Source organism: Aulonocara stuartgranti (genome assembly GCF_965226115.1).
Source record: "Aulonocara stuartgranti genome assembly, chromosome: 8".
NCBI classification, from domain to species: Eukaryota; Metazoa; Chordata; class Actinopteri; order Cichliformes; family Cichlidae; genus Aulonocara; species Aulonocara stuartgranti.
In genome coordinates this window covers 27,583,098-27,607,544 of record NC_138959.1, presented here as the reverse complement: position 1 = coordinate 27,607,544, position 24,447 = coordinate 27,583,098, and the positions used below count along the sequence as shown (strand labels likewise).

Genomic DNA, 24,447 nt, shown 5'->3' with positions numbered 1-24,447 from the left:
ACAACCAATATATGGAGCGACTGCCTCTTCTCTCTCCCTTCCCAATGTTCCCTCTAATTTTTCATGTGTCTGAGCGAACACACAAACTCCCTGAGCGTCCCTTGGACCACTGTGAGCAACATTAGACGTGTGCACTGTGGTCACGCCAGCATCGAATCCATCCAAGTTACATGGTTTATTAAAATAATCAAATTACAGCATTTATGTTAGACTACTTTTAATTAACTGCTTTAGCCCACTTACAATGAAAATTTAAAAAAATCTTGTTCATGACCTGTGCAGTATGTTAACACTATTGGAAGTAAAAATAACTTGAACTCCAATTTTGAAAACACAAATTTCTTTTTTTCTTTTTTTAAAAAGTAAAGCTCTGACTTGTATTATGAGTCCGAGACTGTAGTCTGGGAGAGAGTCTGTAACTCTCTGTCTGCAAAATACAGTATATAATAACCAATGTTGGGCAATTAATTATATAGTTACTTCTTCAAAAAAGTAACTGAGTTATGCAAACAACAAAGTTTTTTGCAGCTGTTTATCTAAAAATGCAGCCAAGGCATTTTTAAAAAAATAAACATTTCAAACTATTTACAGAACAATCAGGTGTTCTGCATCAAATTTGATGCCACACAAATTATTTATGCCACTCCAAAAAATAATTTCTGCCCACTATGAGATAAAGGAGAACAGCAGGCCTGACAACAGGAGATGTATCACTCCTGTAACACCTGTAACATGCAGCAGTCGCCTGCATGTTACACACACAACAAAACTATTGACTAAACGTCGCAAATCTCTCACATCTCAAAACACCGCCGTCACTCCTAAAACTTCCCCCTTTCCTAAACAACTAAATGCCATGTTGCCATATCATTTTTTGATTGGTCGCATGGTACTTTTTTCAACGAATAGGAAAGGGTGGGGTTTTTTGGTTTTGTTTTTGCTCACAGGCGGAGAGCGCTTTCGAGCATTTTCCTTATAAAACGCTGTTTTCCGCAGTAAATATAAACAACGTTAGTATTCAGGAAGAAAATGAAACATTGCATATATTTTTATCAGAACTCTGGTTTTACGTGGCCTATCAACACATTTTAAAAACTGGTATAAAGTCCACACTTTTTCTGTCAATTGTTCCGTCTGACCTGCTCACATCTCCAATCGTTGTACACGTTGTCAGTGAAGTTGGCCCCCCCACCTTCTTCAAATCCAACAAAATCGATGTCAAACGTTTGTGCTACGTTTGTGCTGGTTTGTGCTGCAAAAATTTTTGTTTGTGCTCCTATCATTTTAAAGATATTAATAGAAATTTCTAGAGGTCATCAAAGGTCAACCAGCCCCCCCCCCCCCCCCCCCCCCCCACACACACACACACACACACACACACACACATTACCCAAATCAAAAAAAATTGGTGTCAATCAGTTGTGCTGGTTTGTGCTGCTAAAATTTTCGTTTGTGTTGCTTCTGTTTTAAAGATATTAATGAAAAGGTAAAGGTCAAAAGGTCAACCAGCCCCCCCACATTACCCAAATCAAAGTGTGTATCAGTGTATGTGTATGTGTGTGTCCAGAGTTCAGCTGAGACAGTGTCCTTCGCCCTGCTAGGCTAAGTAAACAGTCTTCCAGCCAACCCAGGTGGTCTTGCATAGTATAGGAAAAAAGCAGTCTATGCACAGTCTGTTATCAGGGTGTTTTTGTTCAGCTCCAGCCTTGAGACCACAGCTGGCGCTAAAGTGGTAGTCATGGTGGTTTTTACTTTAGTGCGAACAACTCATGTGAATTTCAAAGCTGTTCTAGCAGTCCAACACTGGTCTCTCAATCTCCTGTTGGAGAGCTGTGAGCTTCTCCATGATGTTATCAATCTTGCGCTCAAAGAGCAGATTCTGAGAACTCACGACCCCCGTGATCTTCACCAAGATGTAATCCAGTTTTCGCTCAGCAGTCTTATTCTGAGTGTTCACGGCAGCCTCAAGTTTCTCCAAGATCTCATCCATGCTGTGTTCAATGAGCCCATTTTGAGAACTCACGTCCCATCGTTTCAATCACAGTGGGCAGCCTTGTGGGGTCCGCTTTCTTTAATCTTTGATAAGCCAGGGCCAAGCCAGCTTCGATCAGCAAGAACCCTGTTATCATGGTTCCAAAAAGGTAGATGTCTTCAATGTCCTCAATCGACAGTCCCACCAGGCACACGACCCTCCAGTTATGCCACCCGTCCATCGTGTATCCGGCAGGGAAAGTACCTCCAGGACACTCAGGTTCACCCGAGCCCAGACTTCTCGTTGAGAAGAGGGTGTCAATTGCATTCAGGGACCAGTTGATCAAATCCATAATTCCTCTTTTAGGTTTTAACAGACTGTGACAGAGTGTTTCAGGGAAAGAGTGGAAAAAATAGACGAGACTAGACAAGGACACAAGAAGCTAAGCAGGGAAGATAAGGGAAGGGAGAGGAGAAAAGTGCGACCGCCTTCGCCAAGACCCAGAAGAGAAGAGAAGATTGTTTGTGAAAGTTTTGTTCCTCCAGCGAAGGAAGTTGACTCATAATTCCTAGTTGTACAAAATGTCTGAATTTAACTAATGTCCCTGACTTTGGACAAATCACCAATATGTATATTTGAATGCTGATATAGGCTACGTCCACACTAGCCCGGATAGATTTGAAAACGTCATTTTCATCTGAAAACGGTCCGTGTCCCCCCTATTGTTTTCAGTCGTTTTCACAGAGTTGTGCGTCCACATTAAAACGTCCGAAAGCACTTAAGCTCCAGTACTGCGCATGCGTGAAACGCAAGACGATTCGACCTGCCTCAGTTCTGTCTGCCGTTTATTTACTTTCCGGCTCTTTGAAACGTTGCGGCAAAATGTCGAGGTAAAGTTTTTTAAATGGACTAACAATGAGGTGGAGTTGTTGCTGCGAGTAACACAAAAGTACAAAGTTGCAAAAGTGAGTGAGAATTAAAGAATTTGAAGAAAAGCTATCTGAAGCATGTACAAACTGATATTAATCTTTAATAGGGCTGTCAAAATTGAGCGCAAACAAAACAACTACTGTATAATGCCCTCCGCTATCTTAGTTTAACTGGTCACTTGACTGCATCACATGACTAAAATGTGTCATCGTTTTCAAAAAGTCCACACTGCAACACGAAAGCACCGTTTTCAAATGTATGCATTTTCGGAAGTGTTTACAAAATGCTGCGTTCTCCTTGAGCCAAAACGCCATCTCAGTGTGGACAGGAGGCCAAAACGGAGAGAAAACGATGCGTACAAACGATGCGTTTTCAAACGAAAATATTAGCCATATTTTCAAAGTATCAATTCTTTTGTGCTGTCAGTCTATTTGACTATTGACTGCAAACCTGTTGGTCTCTCAGCATTTAGGCCACCTCTTTGAGGCTTTCAATAAACTTGGATGCTTATCTTATCCCTCAAAGAGGTGGCCTAAATGAGAGCTGCCCCTTCAGTTCCTCCCATAATCTGCTTGCTCATTTGTTATTTCAAATTATGTATCAAATTCAGAAACAACAGGCAGGCCACATCCAGGACCACCAAATATTAAAAACTGTTGATTTTCACAAAATGTTTTCAAACATTTTATCCTGTTGAGTGTAGCCTCTCCGTAAAGTTGCTTAGCAGCTGTTTGGTCGGTTCATTCAACCAAGTTTATTGAAAGCCATTTGCTTCTCTTGAGTGATTTTAAACCCTTGCATTCGTGAAGGTTGAGTTTAAAGGTGATTACACTCCCGTTTGTGCAGGGGGGGACATCGGGGAAATATGGGCTCTTTTCACTGCCATATGTTTTCATGGTTATAATATATGGTGCAGGAACACATTGCGGCTTGTATAGTTTGTTCATACAAAATAGCTTTGTGTAACTGTTTGGAGAAAACCTGATTCACACTTAGATTAATAAGATTATTAGTAACCTTTTTTTTTTTTTATCCCAATCGTGCAATGGTCTTATTCCTTTAATGCCAAATGTATCATGTTTGATACATGAGTTCTTGTGAGTTACTGAGATATGATACAAAATAAAACTCATATGCAAATTAATATTTAAAATAACAGTAATATTTAAAATTTGTCAGAAGGTAATTATTTAATGGTTCAGTCTTTACAGTTTTAAGATACTGGACATAGAAAGCAGAGGTCAGAGAGGTCACTGAAATTGGAACATGGTTTGAGTCCTGTTCTAAAATATGTGCTTGATGTTGGAGAAGTAGAAGTATTTTAAACTCAAAACATCTTTATATGTTTCAAGTTTTGGGAAGACTAGAATCATTCTGTAAGCTTGGACAAGACAAGATTTGGCAAGACAAATCTCTACTCAGGGTACATTTACTTGCCTGTAGCATTCGCTGCTGGTTCAGTTTGTTTCACTTTCACTGAAGTTGTTGAAACTTCATTGCACTAAACTTTTGAAACGTTTGTCAGTTTTGATATAGAAGTTGTTGCCCTCAGAAAGTACAGCTGATAAAATGAGTTCAACCTGAAGTCAATTTATTTCCAATTATTTTTGTCGATTTTGTGGATTTCTTGTACTTTATCACTCCTCTCTCAGCAGCAGAATCAAGACAGCGGTAAAAGTGCTTTAAGACATGTTCCAATGGAAACATGAAAGCGCTGAGTCAGTGATCTGGGCTAGAAGACAGAGTGGCCGCTCTGTTGAAGCTAAAGCTATTTCTCATTGTTTGGCCTTCGTAACCATGGAAACCAATGCAAAGCAAATGGCATGGCATTGGAGTTCTCATATGCCTCTTCTCCACTTGAGAACAAACAGATCAATAAAGAGAAATTTCCAGTTTAAAAAATCACTTTGATCTCACATCCATTAAACATAATTCATTAGCTAGGTAACCTTACTAAATGTATCATTTAATGTTTGGCGACTGAGAGAATATAGTAGGTAGATTGCAGTAATCTATTTTAAATGTATCAGAAGTAGACAGCGGTACTACAATTTGATGTGTTAGTAGATTAGCTGTCTCCAAGTTATTCAGATTATTTTATGATTTAGTATGGAAAATAAAATGTACCTAATGATATACATATGTGAGTGAAGTTGTCGTGTTTCCAAGTTCATGTGTGAACTTCAATGATGTTGTTTAAATCTTACCAAATCTTCCCTGATAAAACTTGGCCTCTTGAAAAAAAACTTTTTAAATTATAGCCTACAGTTCTGAAAGGCACTTATGAGTGATGTTTTCATATGAACAGGACCAACAGACAAGAAAAAAAGTCAGTATAAAACAATCTGTCTTTTGTCATTTAGAATAGGAGACTTGTTATGGTTGTGTTTACCAAAACCTCTTTGCTAGTAAATAAACCCATATGGAAAAGATATATATAAATCTTATAAAGTTTGTATCTGTCTTGTGTGAAACTTGTATGAAAAGCATACAAGAGTGAAAACAGATATAAGATCCCTTGAAAAATTATATAAATGAAAGTTGTATGTTTTGGATACTTACTAAAACAATATATGAAAGTAATGATAAAGTGGCCACTTTCATGAGTAAATTGTATAAGCCTTATATGATTCACTATATGAAGTAGGCCACATCTTATGCAAGTCTTTTATAAGTTTTTGCTACAGTGGGGCAAAAAAGTATTTAGTCAGCCACCGATTGTGCAAGTTCCCCCACTTAAAATGATGACAGAGGTCAGTAATTTGCACCAGAGGTACACTTCAACTGTGAGAGACAGAATGTGAAAAAAAATCCATGAATTCACATGGTAGGATTTGTAAAGAATTTATTCGTAAATTAGGGTGGAAAATAAGTATTTGGTCACCTCAAACAAGGAAAATCTCTGGCTCTCACAGACCTGTAACGTCTTCTGTAAGAAGCTTTTCTGTCCCCCACTCGTTACCTGTATGAATGGCACCTGTTTGAACTCATCATCTGTATAAAAGACACCTGTCCACAGCCTCAAACAGTCAGACTCCAAACTCCGCCATGGCCAAGACCAAAGAGCTTTCGAAGGACACCAGGAAAAGCATTGTAGACCTGCACCAGACTGGGAAGAGTGAATCTACAATAAGCAAGCAGCTTGGTGTGAAAAAATCAACTGTGGGAGCAATCATCAGAAAATGGAAGACATACAAGACCACTGATAATCTCCCTCGATCTGGGGCTCCACGCAAGATCTCATCCCGTGGGGTCAAAATGATCATGAGAACGGTGAGCAAAGATCCCAGAACCACACGGGGGGACCTGGTGAATGACCTGCAGAGAGCTGGGACCAAAGTAACAAAGGTCACCATCAGTAACACACTACAACGGCAGGGAATCAAATCCCGCAGTGCCAGACGTGTTCCGCTGCTGAAGCCAGTGCATGTCCAGGCCCGTCTGAAGTTTGCCAGAGAGCACATGGATGATACAGCAGAGGATTGGGAGAATGTCATGTGGTCAGATGAAACCAAAGTAGAACTTTTTGGTATAAACTCAACTCGTCGTGTTTGGAGGAAGAAGAATACTGAGTTGCATCCCAAGAACACCATACCTACTGTGAAGCATGGGGGTGGAAACATCATGCTATGGGGCTGTTTTTCTGCCAAAGGGACAGGACGACTGATCCGTGTTAAGGACAGAATGAATGGGGCCATGTATCGTGAGATTTTGAGTCAAAACCTCCTTCCATCAGTGAGAACTTTGAAGATGAAACGAGGCTGGGTCTTCCAACATGACAATCATCCAAAACACACCGCCCGGGCAACAAAGGAGTGGCTCCGTAAGAAGCATTTGAAAGTCCTGGAGTGGCCTAGCCAGTCTCCAGACCTCAACCCCATAGAAAATCTGTGGCAGGAGTTGAAAGTCCGTGTTGTTCGGTGACAGCCCCAAAACATCACTGCTCTCGAGAAGATCTGCATGGAGGAATGGGCCAAAATACCAGCTACTGTGTGTGCAAACCTGGTAAAGACCTATAGTAAATGTTTGACCTCTGTTATTGCCAACAAAGGTTATGTTACAAAGTATTGAGTTGTATTTTTGTTATTGACCAAATACTTATTATCCACCCTGATTTACGAATAAATTCTTTACAAATCCTACCATGTGGATTCATGGATTTTTTTTTTCACATTCTGTCTCTCACAGTTGAAGTGTACCTCTGGTGCAAATTACTGACCTCTGTCATCATTTTACGTGGGGGAACTTGCACAATCGGTGGCTGACTAAATACTTTTTTGCCCCACTGTATTTCCTTTGCATATGGGAAGTACCAGCAAAATTAATACTTTCCACTTTATTGTTTACAATAATGAGAAACCCTATAGCAGCCTGCAGAAATGGAGGGTTCTCATCTCACAAGTAGGCTTTGGGTGTGCCCCAAATCTGATTTATGCCGCATCCTAGTAATATGCCTGACCTTAGTTTGAGCGCCTCCGAGCAGGGCTCAGTCTGAAAAAATGCATTGTGTTGTGGATTGACCAGCAGACAAATCAGAGACTCTTTGATACCTACCTGATTACTAGGTGTGCAACAATACTCGTATCGATATTGAACCGTTCGATACAGTGCTTTCGGTTTGGTACACATATGTATCGAACAATACAAAATTTTTGATTTATTTTATCAACTTTTCTTCTGACGATGCTGTCTGTGTTGAGCGCTCAGTGGATCTGCATTTGACTACTCTGCCCGCCTAGGCTGCACTGTCGAGTGCAGATCCACTGAGCACAGCGCAAGCTAACAAGACAGAAGCTTAGCTCGTTGCAACATGGCAACTGCCTCAACGAAACTGCCGAAACTGAACCTCCCCCACCCTCATTCAGATCTGGCGTTTGGAACTATCTTGTTTTTCATGTGAAGCATGACCCTGATGGTAAGCGCGTCATGGACCAAAGTAAAACAGTATGTTGGATGTCCCACGCAATGATCAATTGGTGAGAACTAATGCGTTAGCGCAGTTAGCTTGTTGACGCCGTCCAGTACCCACGAAAGGGGCGATCCGCGGTAACTCGTTAACGGAGATTTGCCGCGTTATGGCGATAATGTGATTTTATTATTTTGTTGTTTCAGCAACATTAAATTTAAAAACTACTTTTGAGTTAAAATATATATTTATAATTTTAATATTATTAAAAAAATTACTGGTGCGCTCAGCATTAATCTCGTTGAAATGATGTTAACCCATAACCGCATTAACACGGCAAATCTCCATTAGCGAGTTAATGCGGATTGTCCCGTGTTTGGGGCTGGACGTCGCTAATGCGTTAACAAGCTAACTGCGCAAACGCGTTGATGCCGTGCAGCCCCACGCATGCGTTAATGTCATTTTAATTGATGACGCTGACAGCACTAGAAATTACACATGTGTAGGAACATATTTTTGAAACTGTCTTAGCAAGTGTGTGTGGTTATTGCCACTGTGGAATCACACTAAATCCTCATCTTCAGTCAGCTCTGTCCACTGCTACAAGGTCTCTAAATGTCATGAGCACTCACTGTGAAATTGTAATTAAGAAGGTAATAAATAAGTGATCGAGAAACACTCTCACAGGCCTGGACAGACCAAGAGACATCCAGCTAATTAAGATTTTATGATCAATTAGAAACTTTCATGGTGAGGGAGATTTTAGCGCAGTGCAACACAGGGATGTAAGTTAAGTGCTCCTTCATTTGTTTCCTCAATTTCTTTATATACTGTATGTACATTGTGGGAGTTTGACTGAGTGGGCAGTTTTCCTAAATACTCCAACTCGGTTTGGTGCACACCCCTCTAGTGTGCACCTCTATCCAGGTTGGCGTGGGAAAGGGCTGTAAAGATGACCAGGCAGATTTAAAGTGGCTAAAAAGGAATGTGCAGTGCCTTTCCAAAGCGTCTCACAAGCAGTGGGCAAAGCCAAGTTGGAATTATTGTCTTTGTGCACAAGAAGTGGTTTTCTAAGAGCAGAAAAACAAAAACATGAAGGAAGAAAAGGATGTAGTCCTGCAGACTATAATGAATTTCAGGTTGAAACTAGATCGTGGACAATTAGGGAAGAAGTGGTTGACTTCCTAAACAGTGGTTCTTCAAGGACTCATTTCAGATGGAGACTGATTCTGCTCTCCATGTCTGAGAGGAAGTGTTGTCTCATGCTGTCATTAGTCACAGCAGATTAAATCACTCCAAAGCTTTTTGGTCACTTGAATTATCAAAAAGAACAAATTAGATTCCTCCCTTCTTTTTCTTTGTCACATACTCCAAAAATATGTGCAAAATGCCCTCTTGTGTTTACAAGCCTTTGAAAGTTGAAGTGACATATACGTCAGAAAACCAAGGCAGTTACAGAAAGATTGAGATGAATAAGGAGATAAAAGAAAAATAGGGACAGGGAGAGATCACTGTAATGAGCATGACAGATTGGCTTCTAAACCAACTAATTGTAATAAGGCATATCCCCTTTTAAAAATAGATGAGGAGTAATGAGGCAAGGACAGAGAGGACAATACAGAGTGTAATGGCATGTGTGAGGCCTCAATGATTGTCTCTGGAAGGCACACAGCTATATGTGAACATGTCTTTTGGTACAAAATAATTTGTGGCCTTGAGCTGCACATTGGGGAAACAGGTGGATGAAATCACACATTGTGATTTCACATAAATCATTTGTGTTATGTTGTTTGTGTATCCAAGCAAGCTTTTACTTGACAGGGAGATGATATTTTTGCTGTTTTAAGTACCATTTACATCGATAGTAATTTCATTTTCCTTAGTTATTCACTGCTTCAGTATTTGCATTTGTTTTAGTCATACTAAAGAAATGCATGAGACATGGATGGACATTGCATAGATGTGCTCAACAAGTAGGTGCAAAATACAAAGGTAGACTGTAAGGTGAAGATGGACAAAGTAGCTATGATGTCACCAACTGGTTAGCAGCATCCACATGCACAACCCTCTTTTTGTTTTCAATATGACCATGATGAGCAAGTGGTGCATCTGACTGGACAACTGAAAAATACTGGAAGCTCAATAGGTTAGCAACCAGTCATACAAAGAAGTATAACTTGATTTAACCCTCTGGAGTCAATGGACGCACTGGCATGTCGAAATCATCAACAGTAAGAGGCAGCCTCACTACGTCTCCATTTCAACCTTTTTTTCCTGAATGCTTTTGTCATGTTTAGTGCAGTGAGACATGGTAAAAGATTGGGATTTTAGAAGGAGAAAGTGCTTGAGAGCAAAAAGAAAAATCATGATATTCCTTATGTCTGTGAAGGTTCTCAGTCATCCTGGTCATCGTAATCTAAGGTGCTTGGAAAGAAAAGCGTCTGGACTTCTTTAAGTTGCTTGAAGACGTTTCACCTCTAATCCGAGAAGCTTCTTCAGTTCTAAGGTCAAATGGTGGAGAGTCCCAGATTTAAACCCAGAGGGAGTATCCCCCCAAAAGAGGGACAAAAGGACCCCCTGATGATCCTCTACCTAATCACATGAGCCAAGGTGTGAAAACGGTAGTGATATGCGATACCACTGATTTCCTTTCCAATCCAATACCAAGTAATATTCAGGGTGGTATCGACGATACTGATCCGATACCGATACTTTGTACAAAAACTTATTTTATTTATTGTATCTCAAATTATAGCATCATAATGATTACAGGACAACAGATTACTAATTCTTATCACTTAATAATGCAGTTTATCAAATAGAAATAAAAAAACTGAAGTTGTACGCTATTTGAACACATTGCCTGCCTGCAGCACTAAAGGACTCCGTGAGACGTCTGTCTCGCTCTAGCAGCGTCGTCCCTGTCCTTCTCTTTAGTTCATCTCAACATACGCTCGTCATATTCTGTGATATGATTTACTCTGAGGTGTTTGACAAGGTTAGTGATGTTGCCACAACCATACATGCCAACCCTCCCGATTTTTCCGGGAGAATCACGAATTTCAGTGCCCCTCCCGAAAATCTCCCGGAGCCACCATTCTCTCGAATTTCTCCCGATTTTCCACCTGAACAACAAAATTGAAAAACCATGTTGCAGAATTCATAGCGCGGCCCAGCCAATTCCAGTTTCCAACAATGGAGGCAGCTACTTCGTTTTAATATTACTCTTGTTTCTTTTTCTGGGTCACAAAAAAACTTAGCTACATTTTCTCCCTGAAAATATGTTATGTAAACTTCAAATATCTGAACCGACTGACACATCATCTTCAAACCCCCGTGGTCTTTCACTACTCGGGTTAAACATGATATATAAGCCACTTTGATAACTTAAAAATGTTATTGTTTGGCTTTTTCAGTGTTTTATTTGTTCGTGAGTAAATCTGTTTGGCTGAGATTAAAGTTATTAGATTAGAATAAATTAAATGTAACTTTATTAATCCCTCGGGAGGGTTCCTCCGGGGTTTTCATACAGCTGAATAACAGAAAACTAATTAAACAAAGTGTGAGACGGTCGAGAGTTTATGCCAGCGCCCGGTTATATTTTAGATAGCAAGGAGCAGACGGCAGAGTTTCACTCCACCGAGGGAGCCTGTGACTTACTACCCAGCTTTCTTTAGACTGCGAAGGCCGGGTCCTCAGGTGGAAGCAGCCTCTGAATTTGGACACCCCCGCTTTTTCCGGGCCGGCCAATAATAACGGTGACATTTAACGTATTTTATCCGATAAATAAACCCTGTAAAATGTGCCCTTTTGAATGTCTCCCTAATTCTGAGGCCTCAAGGTTGGCAAGTATGGCCACAACACCTCACTTTTTTGCCACATGTATCGCAAACCACGTCTCAGCTGTTTGTGGAGGTAAAATACGTTCACACAATTATGCTCAGCCATTGTTGTGAGTGCGCGCGCCAAGGGGCTGCGAGCCATTTATACAGCCGTATTTCGCACATGACTATGAAAGGCGGAAGAGGAGGTAGTTCCTTTGAATGTAGGCAATCCGAATGTTATAGTTTCTTTCCACTGTTAATGATAAACTACAAATTTATCCCAAATTACTAAAATATCGATATTTAATGTGAGAATTGATTCTAGAACATAAATGATTGGTATCGGAGGAATCAATATTTCAGGATTAAGCCGCACATCACTAGAAAACAGGTGTGGGTCACAATCAGCCAGGGTTTCGGGTGAGCTCATTGTGAAACCTGGCCCCACCCTATCATGCGATTTACTGGGGTCAGATGGCCCAGGACGTGAGTGGGCGTTAAGGCATCTGGGAAGGGATCTCAAAACTGGATTATAGATGGCAGACAGTTGGTGTCGTAAACCCCCGCCTCTGTTCAAAGATGGTCGCTCACAGTGGACATAAATGGCTTCTTTCACTCCTCTGTCAAACCATCTGTCCTCTCTATCCAAAATGTGAACATTGGCATCCTCGAAAGAGTGTCCTTTATCCTTAAGATGCAGATGGACTGCTGAGTCTTGTCCCATGGAAGTGGCTCTTCTATGTTGTGCCATGCGCTTGTGAAGTGGCTGTTTGGTCTCTCCAATGTAGAGGTCTGGGCATTCCTCGCTGCACTGTACAGCATACACCACATTGTTAAGTTTGTGTTTTGGAGTTTTGTCTTTCGGGCGAACCAGTTTTTGTCTGAGGTTGTTGCTGGGTCTTAAATGCAACGGGATGTCGTGCTTGGAGAAAACTCTCCTGAGTTTCTCTGATACACCGGCTACATAGGGGATGACAATGTTGTTGCGTCTGTCTTTCTTATCCTCCCTAGCTGTTGTCTCGTCTTCTTTTCTGTACCTCTTAGCTGACTTTATAAACGCCCAATTAGGATAACCGCATGTTTTAAGCGCTTCCTTTACATGTGTGTGTTCCTTCTTTTTCCCTTCAGGCTTAGAGGGAACATGTTCTGCCCGGTGGTGTAGGGTCCTAATTACTCCAAGTTTGTGTTCCAGAGGGTGATGGGAGTCAAAGAGGGGGTACTGGTCCGTGTGTGTGGGCTTCCGGTAAACTTCGATGTTGAGGTTGCCATTCTCCTCAATGTGCACAGCGCAGTCCAGGAAAGGCAAACAGTTATCCTTTGTGTCTTCCCTGGTGAACTTGATGTTTTTATCCACAGCGTTAATGTGCGCAGTGAAGGATTCCACTTCTTGTGTCTTGATTTTGACCCACGTGTCGTCTACATATCTGTACCAGTGGCTGGGTACTCTTCCTTTGAAAGAGCCAAGAGCCTTCCTTTCCACTTCTTCCTTGTAAAGGTTGGCTACAATAGGTGACATGGGGGAGCCCATGGCACAGCCATGTTTTTGTCTGTAGACGCCCTCGTTGTATTTGAAATATGTAGTGGTGAGGCAGAGATCTAACAGTTTGCAAATCTGATCAGGTGTGAAGTTGGTCCTGTCTTCCAAGGAGCTGTCTTCTTGTAGTTGTTTTCTGATAGTCTCCACTGCCTCCGTGGTGGGTATGCAGGTGAAGAGAGAGACTACATCAAAGGACACCATGGTTTCATCTGGATCCAGCGTAAGTTTCTGGACCTTGTTGGTGAAGTTGGTGGAGTTCTTGATGTGGTGTGTGGGGTGTTCCCCACAAGAGGTGCAAGGATGGTAGCAAGGTGTTTTGAAATGTTGTAAGTGGCTGAGTTTATGCTACTGACTATGTGTCTGAGTGGGACCCCTTTTTGTGGGTCTTAGGAAGTCCGTAAATGCAGGGTATGGCATCCCCTGGGTAAAGGCGGTGATATGTGAGGCGGTCAATGATTTTGTCCTTTTCAAGGTCTTGAAGGCAAGCTATAACTTTCTTTTTGTAGCTGCTTGTGGGGTCTCACAAGCAGCAGGTTGATCATATTGTACAGTAGATCGTACAATAATAGATACAGAGAAAAAACCAACAATCATATGCAAGCACCTTGGCAACAGTGGGAAGGAAAACCTCCCTTTTAACAGGAAGAAACCTCCGGCAGAAGAAGGCTCAGGGAGGGGCGGCTATCTGCTGCGACCGGTTGAGGTAAGAGAAGGAAGACAGGATGGAAGACATGCTGGGGAAGAGAGACAGAGATTAATAACAGATATGATTCAATGCAGAGAGGTCTGTTAACACATAGTGAGTGAGAAAGGTGACTGGAAAGGAAAAACTCAATGCATCATGGGAATCCCCCGGCAGCCTACGTCTATTGCAGCATAGAGAAATATGCTCTCTAGTTCTAGTCCCAGTACTCTTGCTGCAGCATTTTGGATTAACTGAAGGCTTTTCAGGGAGCTTTTAGGACATCCTGATAATAATGAATTACAGCCGTCCAGCCTGGAAGTAATAAATGCATGAACTAGTTTTTCAGCATCACTCTGAGACAGGATATTTCTAATTTTAGAGCTGCTGCTCAAATGGAAGAAAGCAGTCTTACATATTTGTTTAATATGGGCATTGAAGGACATGTCTTGGTCAAAAATGACTCCAAGGTTCCTCACAGTGTTACTGGAGGCCAAGGTAATGCCATCCAGAGTAAGAATCTGGTTAGATACCATATTTCTAAGATTTTCAGGGCCGAATAAAATAAACTCAGTTTTATTTGAATTAAGAAGCAGAAAGTTAGCGACCATCCACGTGTTTATTTCTTTAAGACATTCCTGCAGTTTAACTAATCGGTGTGCGTTATCTGGCTTCATGGACAGATAGAGCTGGGTGTCATCTGCATAGCAGTGAAAATGTATGCTATGTCTTCTAATGATACTGCCTAAGGGAAGCATGTATAATGTAATCAGAATTGGTCCTAGCACTGAACCCTGTGGAACTCCATAATTAACCTCAGTGTGTGAAGAGGACTCTCCATTTACATGTACAAATTGGAGTCTATTAGATAGATATGATACAAACCACTGCAGTGCAGTACCTGAAATACCTACAGCATGTTCTAATCGCTCTAATAGGATATTATGGTCAACAGTATCGAACGCAGCACTATGGTCTAGCAGGATAAGCACAGAGATGAGCCCACTGTCAGAGGCCATAAGAAGATCATTTGTAACCTTCACTAAAGCTGTTTCTGTGCTGTGATGAACTCTGAAACCTGACTGAAACTCTTCAAATAAGCCATTCCTCTGCAGATGATCTGTTAGCTGTTTGACAACTACTCATTCAAGGATTTTTGATATGAAAGGAAGGTTGGAGATTGGCCTATAATTAGCTAAGACAGCTGGGTCTAGAGATGGCTTTTTTAAGTAAATGTATAACTACAGCCAGCTTGAAGGCCTGTGGTACATAGCCGATTAGAGATAAGTTAACCATATTTAAGATTGAAGCATTAATTAATGGCAGGACTTCTTTGAGCAGTTTTGTAGGAATGGGGTCTAAAAGACATGTTGATGGTTTGGAGGAAGTAATTATTAAAGTTAACTCAGAAAGATAATTTTGGAGAAAAAGAGTCTAAACGAATATCAGTGGTACTAAAAGTAGCTGTAGATAATATTACATCTGTGGGATGATTATTGGTAATTTTTTTCTCTAATCAGTTTCTCTGATTTGGGGCCTTAGTTTTCACCGGAGCTACAGTATCCAGAGTGGTACGTAGTGAGGAGGTAAAATTATTAACAAGATAATCGACCTCTGTTGGAGTAGCATTCAGGTTGCTCCGCTCTATGTTGGTATAGGGCATTGAAGATGATAACAGTGGGTGAATTATATTCTTAAACTTAATTACAGCGCTTTCAGAAAGACATCTACTGTGATGAAGTCTACTCCCCACTGCTGTGTAATCAATTATTGTAAATGTAAATGTTATCAGGAAATGATCAGACAGGAGAGGGTTTTCAGTAAAGCAGGGCGATATGATCAAAAATATTTATCACGATATACTTTTGAAAATTTGCAGTAATGATATAATTGACACTAGACAAAATACTTTACAACTCCACAACTTTATTAGTGCAAAAAAAAAACCATCAATGTATTTTCACTTAAACAAGCAGCCGTTTTTATGTGTATTAAAGCCACATAAAAATGTAACAGTGCAAATGCAAATACCTTGCTGACAGTTTAACCAAAAGGCATTTCCAGTGGAAACTGGCCGACATATCCTCAGCATAACCATGTATAATATCAACAAAACTTAAAAAGAGGTTATACACACACAATACGGTAATATTATGTTGACGCACAATACGTATCACTCCGCGAGGCTTCTGCCTACGATAGCCGTAATGCTCCGACAATCCATCAAGCGGTGTGGGTTTGTAGCTTAGCAAATAGTGATGTGTCGGTCGCGAACGAAACGGCTCTTAGAGCCGGCTCCTTGAAGTGAACGACGCGAGCCGGCTTATTGGGAGCCGTGGGGTTTTTTTTCTTTTTCTCACCCTCTCTCTCACACTTTTTTCCCACTTCACTCCGCACGCGAGCCTTGTGCTGCGCTGGGAAGAGGGGTGGTAGTTACACTCGCAGTAGCACAGGAACAGACACGGAGCGAAAGAGAGAGAAAGAGAGCCAGGGACAACAACATCACATTAGAAAATTATAGTAATCTTCCACAACTATTTTCAGTTGCGGATGATAAAGGATTCAGAAAGTTTATTCATGCAGGCCCATATGACAGAGAATGTGCATCTTCTTTTTGTTTTCATATTTTCATTTATATTTAATTGTGTTGTGGTTTGCAGTGTTTTGTGTTGTTTCGCTTTAAATTTGTTTAAAAGGAATTTAAATAGTTAAAAGTTAAAATGTAAATAGTTTGTTTTTGTATTATATGATTTATTTATTACATTTTATGTGGTGTGAATAAATAAAAGTATATTTACGGTGGCCGCTAGAGACAAAGCACGTACGAATCCCGAAGCACGTCTCAGACACGTGAAAAATTAGAGGGAACATTGCTGGGGTACACCACAAGCAATGTCGATACATGATGAGCAACAAGTATTTAATTTCACAAACTGCTTCCTCTCTCTTAAGGAACTCCCAACCCAATTTAAAAACTACCTCCAGCACCATAACTTTCGACTTTTCTTATTAATATATCTTGATCGATTGGTTTTGTAACCTTGTAAACCAAAATATCTGAAATTTTTATATTTGTGCACCTATAGATGAGAATTTGTGTGTGTAAAAAAATATTTACACAAGGTTTTTGGTAAGGTCAGGTTACAGATACGAAGCAAAAAACTATGTGTAAAATATGGCATTATTTTTGTGCCACTATTCTGAGTGCACGTAAAAAAAATTGAGCGCACGTAAAAAAAATTTGCAGTTGCAAGTTGCATTTTGAGAAGAAATTTATTTTGAGCGAAGAAAAGCTAAATTTGAGTGAACAAAACTCATTGCTGCGTGCAAAAAATGTATTTCAGTGTTTGCTATTATCCACACACACACACAATAGCAGCCCCTCCCGCTCAGTTTTTGCATTTGCTCGCATTTTGTTGCTTGCGCGCTCAACATTTCTGCCCGTGCGCGTTCAACTCTTTCTATACACCGTTATATTTGTGCCACAAAACCAGCCAATCACAGACTTGGATGCAAAAAAATCTGATTGGCTGCTTTGTTCTCCAATCAGCTCGAAATGACAAAATGCAGTATCCCAGAATCCATTCCGCCCAAAACTCAAACGAGGCAGTGGCAGAGGAACACAGAGTGGCGGAGTTTGAAATATTACTCTTTCTGGGTCACAAAATAAACTTTTAAGATATTTTCATGCGAGAATGGTGCTGCGTAAACTTCAAATACCTGCTCGATTTATCAAGACATCACATATTTGCACAAGTGTTCTAAACGTTTTATGTTTATGTTACAACAAGATGATTAAGTTAGTTTACGTTTGAGGGTGTAGGGTGGATGTGAATAGATATGGCTCTCTGTGCAGTTCCTCTGTGTATGTGTGTGTATGTGTGTGCGCGCAGTTCGTGTGTGTGTGTGTGTGTGTATGTGTGTGTGCGCGCGCAGTTCGTGTGTGTGTGTGTGTGCGCACAGTTCCTGTGTGTGTGTGTGTGTGTGTGTGTGTGTGTGTGTGTGTGTGTGTGTGTGCAGTTCCTCTGTGTGTGTGTGTGTGTGCGCGCAGTTCCTGTGTGTGTGTGTGTGTGTGTGTGTGTGTGTGCAGTTCCTCTGTGTGTGTGTGTGTGTGCGCGCAGTTCCTGTGTGTGTGTGTGTGCAGTTCCTCTGTGTGTGTGTGAGAGAGAGAGAGAGTGTGTATAGCTAGGCATGGGCCTCGCTAAGCCTTGGCTTAGCATTGAGGGGGGCCTCCCACCCTGCGGCTCCCCACTGATTGTTGCTGCTAAACCATTATTTAAAAAGCCATCACCTGACCCAGCTGGCTTGGCTAATTATAGGTCAATATCCAACCATCCTATTAGTTGAAAAAATGCTTGAAAGAGTAGTTGTCAAACAGCTAAATGATCATCTGCAGACAAATGGTTTATTTGAAGAGTTTATTTTGAAGGTTTCAGAGCCCATCACAGCACAGAAACGACTTTAGTGAAGGTTACAAATGATCTTCTTATGGCCTCTGACAGTGGACTCATCTCTGTGCTTATCCTGCTAGACCTCAGTGCAGGGTTTGATACTGTTGACCATAATATTTCATTGCATGCTGTAGGTATTAAAAGTAGTTCACTGCAGTGGTTTGAATCATATCTATGCAGTAGACACCAGTTTGTTGTGTCTTTACACACTAAGGTTAAATATGTTTATGAGTTCCACAGGGTTCAGTGTTAGGAGCAATTCTGTTTACATTATACATGCTTCCCTTCAGTAGTATCATTAGAAGGTATAGCATACATTTTCACTGTTATGCAGATGACACCCATCTTTAACTATCCACCAAGCTAACACATACCCACTACCTACAGGAATGTCTTAAAGACATAAAGACTTGGATGACCTTTAATTTCTTGCTTCTAAATTCAAATAAAACTGAGCTTATTGTACTTGGCCCTAAAATATTTTTCCTAAAAACTTTAAACATGGTGTCTAACAAGATACTTACTCTACTCTCTGCAGTCATGCCACCAAACATAGTTATGCCTGTAGACCTAACTATAAATGGGTAATGATAAAAATCTCCATATTAAAACAGAATCTGTAATGTTCTTGAATCCAAGAGGAATGAAATGGCTGACAGTAAGTGAAAAAGGAAACTTGTCTGTGGATGTTAATGTAGCTTCACACACAGAGAGAGAGAGAGAGAGAGAGGAAGAGAGAGACAGACAGAGTGTGCTGGCAGATGGAGAAAGGGAACCAGACAGAGATGCCAATTTTAGAGACTCTGATCATTTATTTATGTGTGGGTCACCTTTTTAATCTCAAATCGTATTTTTCTGTAATTTAGATGTGAGACTTGTGTGAAGACTGAGACCTACAAAGCGTCACGTGTACCAAAAAAAAAAAGAAAAATCTGGAAAACAATTATTACTATTCCGTGTGAGTCCGTCTGCATGAAGGGAGAGAAAGACCGAGCAAGAGGCCATCTCTCCCCCTGCTAAAATCAATTTAAGGAGGACTGTGAGTGCAGCATACTGATGAGCCTTCATTCACATGTATCCTTGCTTTGTTGCTCTTTTGGCCTTCTGCATACCAAATCTGAAATTAGTATTGGATTTATAGAAACCTTTGAAATCAGGCAAATCATCTAAATGATGACTACAGTGGATGCCAGTGCAAACAATGTCTCTTTATCTAATATAGATTTTATAGATATAAGCTATAGCTATAGATATCCTAGCTTCGTAGGGCAAGAGGCAGAGTATGGGCTGGACAGGCCACCACTCTGTCGCAGGGCTAACACAAAGACAGATGACCATCTGCAATCAAATTCACATCTGTGGACAACTTAGAATCACCAGTTTACCTAACCACACTAACTGCATGTCTTTGGATTGTTGGAGGAAGTCGCAATACCTGGAGAGAACCCACACTGGGAGAAGATGGAAACTCCATACAGAAAGACACCAGCCAGATGGTGGATTTGAATATTTTTACATGTATACTTTCGAGAACGTGATAAATCTCTTTCTGCTGTCTCTGTTAGTTTTGTCATTTGCCTCCCTGACAAAGATCTTTATTTAAATTATTCAGGTTTATTCTAAAAAGCAGCTGCAATGGAATACAGTGAAATGTTATATAGATTTACAAAGGTGTTGAGTATGAAACTGACTTTCTGCAGCTTTGAAACTGGATTATTTGGAGCGATAACCCAGTTCCTGTCTCTTTGGGTCATCTTCTGTTGTTTAAATGTGCTATAGGCTATTAAAAAAAGATAAATGTGACAGTAAGCAAAAAAAAGCTTCAGAGATCTTTCACATTTTATTCTTAACGTAAAATTTTTTCATCCAAAAACATTTAACACCATTCAATGTGTTTCATACTGAACTTAGGGGATAAAAATAAAGTATCATTCCTATTGCGCTAGTATTGAACTGATACCAATACCAGAATTGGTATCAATACTGCTGACTGCTGGATTGATCCCCTCAGCTCTAGTTTTTTGCCCTGATTTACTTTCTTAAAGCCACTGGCAGTCAACAACACATTGGCATATCTCCTGTATGCATGTGCTTTCTTCCTTGTACAGTCTTTCTGGCTTTGCCTTTTTCACCATTTGTTGCCCAAAGGCAACAAATCAGAGAAGTCTTTAATCATCTTTACTGGCCACTCTATAATCTCTGCTAAGAGTCTGATCCATGACATTCCACGATGAAGACCAACCCTACTGAATCAAGAATAGAAAATGAGATGTACAGTGGTGTGGAAAAGTGTTCGACCGCGTCCTGATTTTTTTGTATGTTTGTCACAGTAATCAAACAAATTTAAATATTAAGCATAACACAAGTAAATACAAACGGCAGTTTCTAAATGAAGGTGTTTCTGATTAAGAAAAAAAAAAAAAAAAAAAACAACTGCATGGCCTTATGTGAAAAAGTGACTCAGGCAGAGGAAGACAGAGCCCTAAATACACAGAGCGTAACAAGGGGATGAGAAACAGGAGGGAAACACAGCTGGAACAGATCTAACCTAGTGAGGAAGGTCTGTGAGGAACCAAAACCGAATACAGTGAACACAGGACAAGGGACTATCAAAATAAAACAGGAAGCAGGAAATGCACACTAAGACACAGACTGACTGAACAGAGGGAACAGAGGGGACGAGACACCTGACTGGAATGCAGATGACTAAATAAGGAGAGAGAACGAAACATACATGATAGATATGACAGGCTACGCAGGGAGGCACAAAGGGGAACTAACTAAATGAATAAAAAACTCAGAAATAGAAATACAGCTGATTAAACTAGGAACAACAAGGAAACTAAACAATACCAAATGAGAACATAAACATAGAAACACTGGGTCAAAGACCCAGTACCATTACAGAATCTGAATTTCTGCACACAAGTCCTATCAGCTGCCTCTGAAATCCCACAAGCTAACCAAGCCTGATAGAACTCCTTCCTCAGCCTGGTGGCTCTCTTCAGCTCTGGTGTCCACCATTTGGTTTGGGGGTTACCACCACGACAGGGACCAACCACCTTGGGGCCGCAGCCATTGCAGCGGCTTTGGTAATGGAGGTGCATTCGACTCAATGTCCCCAGTCTCCCTCAGAATGCTGTTGAAGCTCTGCCGGAGGTGTGCGTTAAAGATCTCACAGATCGGGGCCTCTGCCAGGCATTCCTAGCGCAGCCTCACGTCTGTCCAGCACACCACCAGGTGGTGATCAGTTGACAGCTCATCCGCTCTCTGGGCGATATGAGATTTTTTCATATCACGATATGTTTTTTTCATTTCAGGCGATAACGATATCTATCACGATATAAGCCAAATAACTATATTTGTAAGATTTAAATGTGCTGTTGCTCACAAGTAAAATGTGAAATAATCAGCAGCTTGTTTTTATTTAAATATTTATTTCCCATAATAAGTTCAACAGGGTAGATGTACTTAAGGAACATGAGACTTTTTCAGATAAATAAAGGCAAATATTGCAAACTACAAAAAAGGCAGCCGCTAAAGCGTTTAAGTTTCAAAACAGAACAAACGAAACAGACTACTAAATTGTCAATTCCACTTAGAAACAAAATATTAATTCTAAAAATAAATCTTAGTTTGTTTTACAGAAGAACAGACAAAACTGACTAACTTTTGTCAATATCAAATAAACTGAGAACTAAAAGGAAATTCTCAATCTCTCCTTGTTGTATAGCTGAGCTTTTCAAACAGTTTTAACAGTTACTTTAGTCTGACAAAAGCCGAATGACGAATTAGCGCTTCCAGTCAGAGACTGAGGCTACGTCCACACGTACACGGGTATTTTTGAAAACGGAGATTTTCCGTTTTCGTTTTAAAAAATAATCCCGTCCACACATAAAGGCAGAAATGAAGGAAAACGCTGCTATGAACATGCCAAAGCAGCAGGTGGCGCTAGATTCCTAACCGTGCAGAAATGTTGGCCAATCAGAAATCTAGAAACCTCGGTGGGAAAAAGTAAACAAAGCTGGGGCATAGAAGCAGAACCGAGTCGTATGTGTGGACGGACAGTAACTGTGTGTATATGTAAGCATTTAAACACTGCAGAGAATAGAATTAACAGTAACAGTATTGTAGAAATTCATTTCACCGAAACAATAACGTGGCGCACAGTGTGACGCATGTATTTCCAGACTTGCTTTCGGCACAATTTACAGTGCACGCTACTCTGTTTTTTGTCAGACTTGAAATAGCCGAAATACCTTCACACTACGGAACTTCTATGGCTCTTCCGTTCGACAATCTCTCCGGCATTGGAACCATCATCTGTTTTCTCTTCGGTCACGCTCGGTTGATTTTTCTAGTCGGCACACTCATTTCCTCCATTACGCGCTGGCTCCATTACCCGCTGGCTGCTTCCCAAACAAACACACGTGCGGCTTGGCACTTGTGCTGTACGTAACAAGTCACGCGACGTGACGCTGCGGCTGTGATTGGTTCGGCTCTGCGCTACTTAATTTGGATTGGCTGACCTTTTTTTTTTATTTTTTAAGAGGACAAGAGCGGCGAGGTCTATCGCGATAGCTTAATTTCTCTATCGAGTAAAAGTTATATTGCGATACATATCGTTATCGTTCTATCGCCCAGCTCTAGCCTGACTATATCTAGTCCGCACCTCTCAGCCTCATGCACTAACTCAGGCCCCTTCCCCACCAGAGAGGTGATGTTCCATGTCCCAATTGCTAGCTTTGGTAGCCGGGGATCAGTCTGCCAGGGCCTCCGCTCTTGGTTGCCACCTGGCACACCTTGCACACCCTATGGCGCCTTTTGCAGGTGGTGGGCCTGCAGGAGGATGGGCCCATGTCCCTTTTTCGGGCTGGGCCCGGCTGGGCTACATGGATGCTAGCCCTCAGGTACCCTCCCCAGGCCTGACTCCAGGGCGGGGCCCCAGTAACCCTATCCCAGGCAGGGTGAACTGCTCCCTTGATCTTTCACTCATAGGGGTCTTATGAATTGCTCTTTGTCTGGTCCCCCACCCAGGACCAATTTGCCATGGAAGACCCTACTGGGGGAAAAAGCACCCAGACAACATAAACCCTGGGATACACAAACCCCTCCACCACAATAAGGTAGCGATTCACGGAGGGGGTTGTTAAAGAAAAAATAGGTTGATGTGCTTTAAGAGAGACGATAACCATCAGAATGCCAGTGCAGTGGAAGACCAGTGGAGTGCTCCCCTAATGAATCCGAGAGGATGAAGAGATATATAATTTAGTACTCTTTAAAGCATGTTTATTCCACTTTGAATGAATATGGAATATTCAGTTTAAAGCAGATATGTTTTTGAAAGTCTTGGAATTAGCAGCAGCATGCAGCAGCAGCTGCATGTTGATGTCACCAGTTAGTCACAGCATGATGAAGAATATGCTGTCAGATGGGTCTAAATTATCTTATTTGTTTGGACAACCGGTTTTATACCTTTAACTGCAGAAGGATAGGGCTGTTCTGTATCGTAGCTACACACTTCTGGTAGCAGATACTGGCAGTCAATGTTCAGATATGCCTAATGACATCCATAATTTTCAAATTACATGAATCTTGAAGGCAATACCTAGATTCAGCTGCCACCCAATTACTGCCATTCAGTGGCATTAATTCTACTAGTGGAGTTGGTTCAATTACCACAACTGATTAGAACTGCCTCTCAAATAACTTTGGGATCCCACTGGGTATTGATCCAGCATTAGCATGATCAATTAAATATTGACCCTGACTACTTCAGTGTGACAGATGGTCATTTTCCTCAGGCTACTGGAAACTCTATATGACTGGCAAGTTGATATCTTAGTCACCTAGCTATGGTATCCATACAGTGTCCAGCAGTAATCATAAGTGGAAACAGATATCATTCAGTATAATACATTGTCATTAACGGTGGTTAAGACCCTCTTTCTTATGTTTTAATACTGTTAAATACAATACCTCATAGTCCTATATACCATGCCTCATACTAATGCATACAGTTATGTAACAATCAGTTAACTCATATTAGTTGACTTCTTTGGTCTCTAATGGGCAGCACAGCACTGACATCTAATCATCATGTTGTGACTAAAACATTTGGGGTTGCGTTTCTAGTTCCCTGTTT

The 24,447-nt window shown here is 41.0% G+C and overlaps 1 protein-coding gene across 1 annotated transcript in view; it reads left to right on the top strand.

The window, feature by feature from the left end:
- Positions 1–24,447, top strand: part of ca10a (carbonic anhydrase Xa) — a 317,698-nt gene that overhangs the window by 208,264 nt on the left and 84,987 nt on the right. The window lies entirely within an intron of this gene.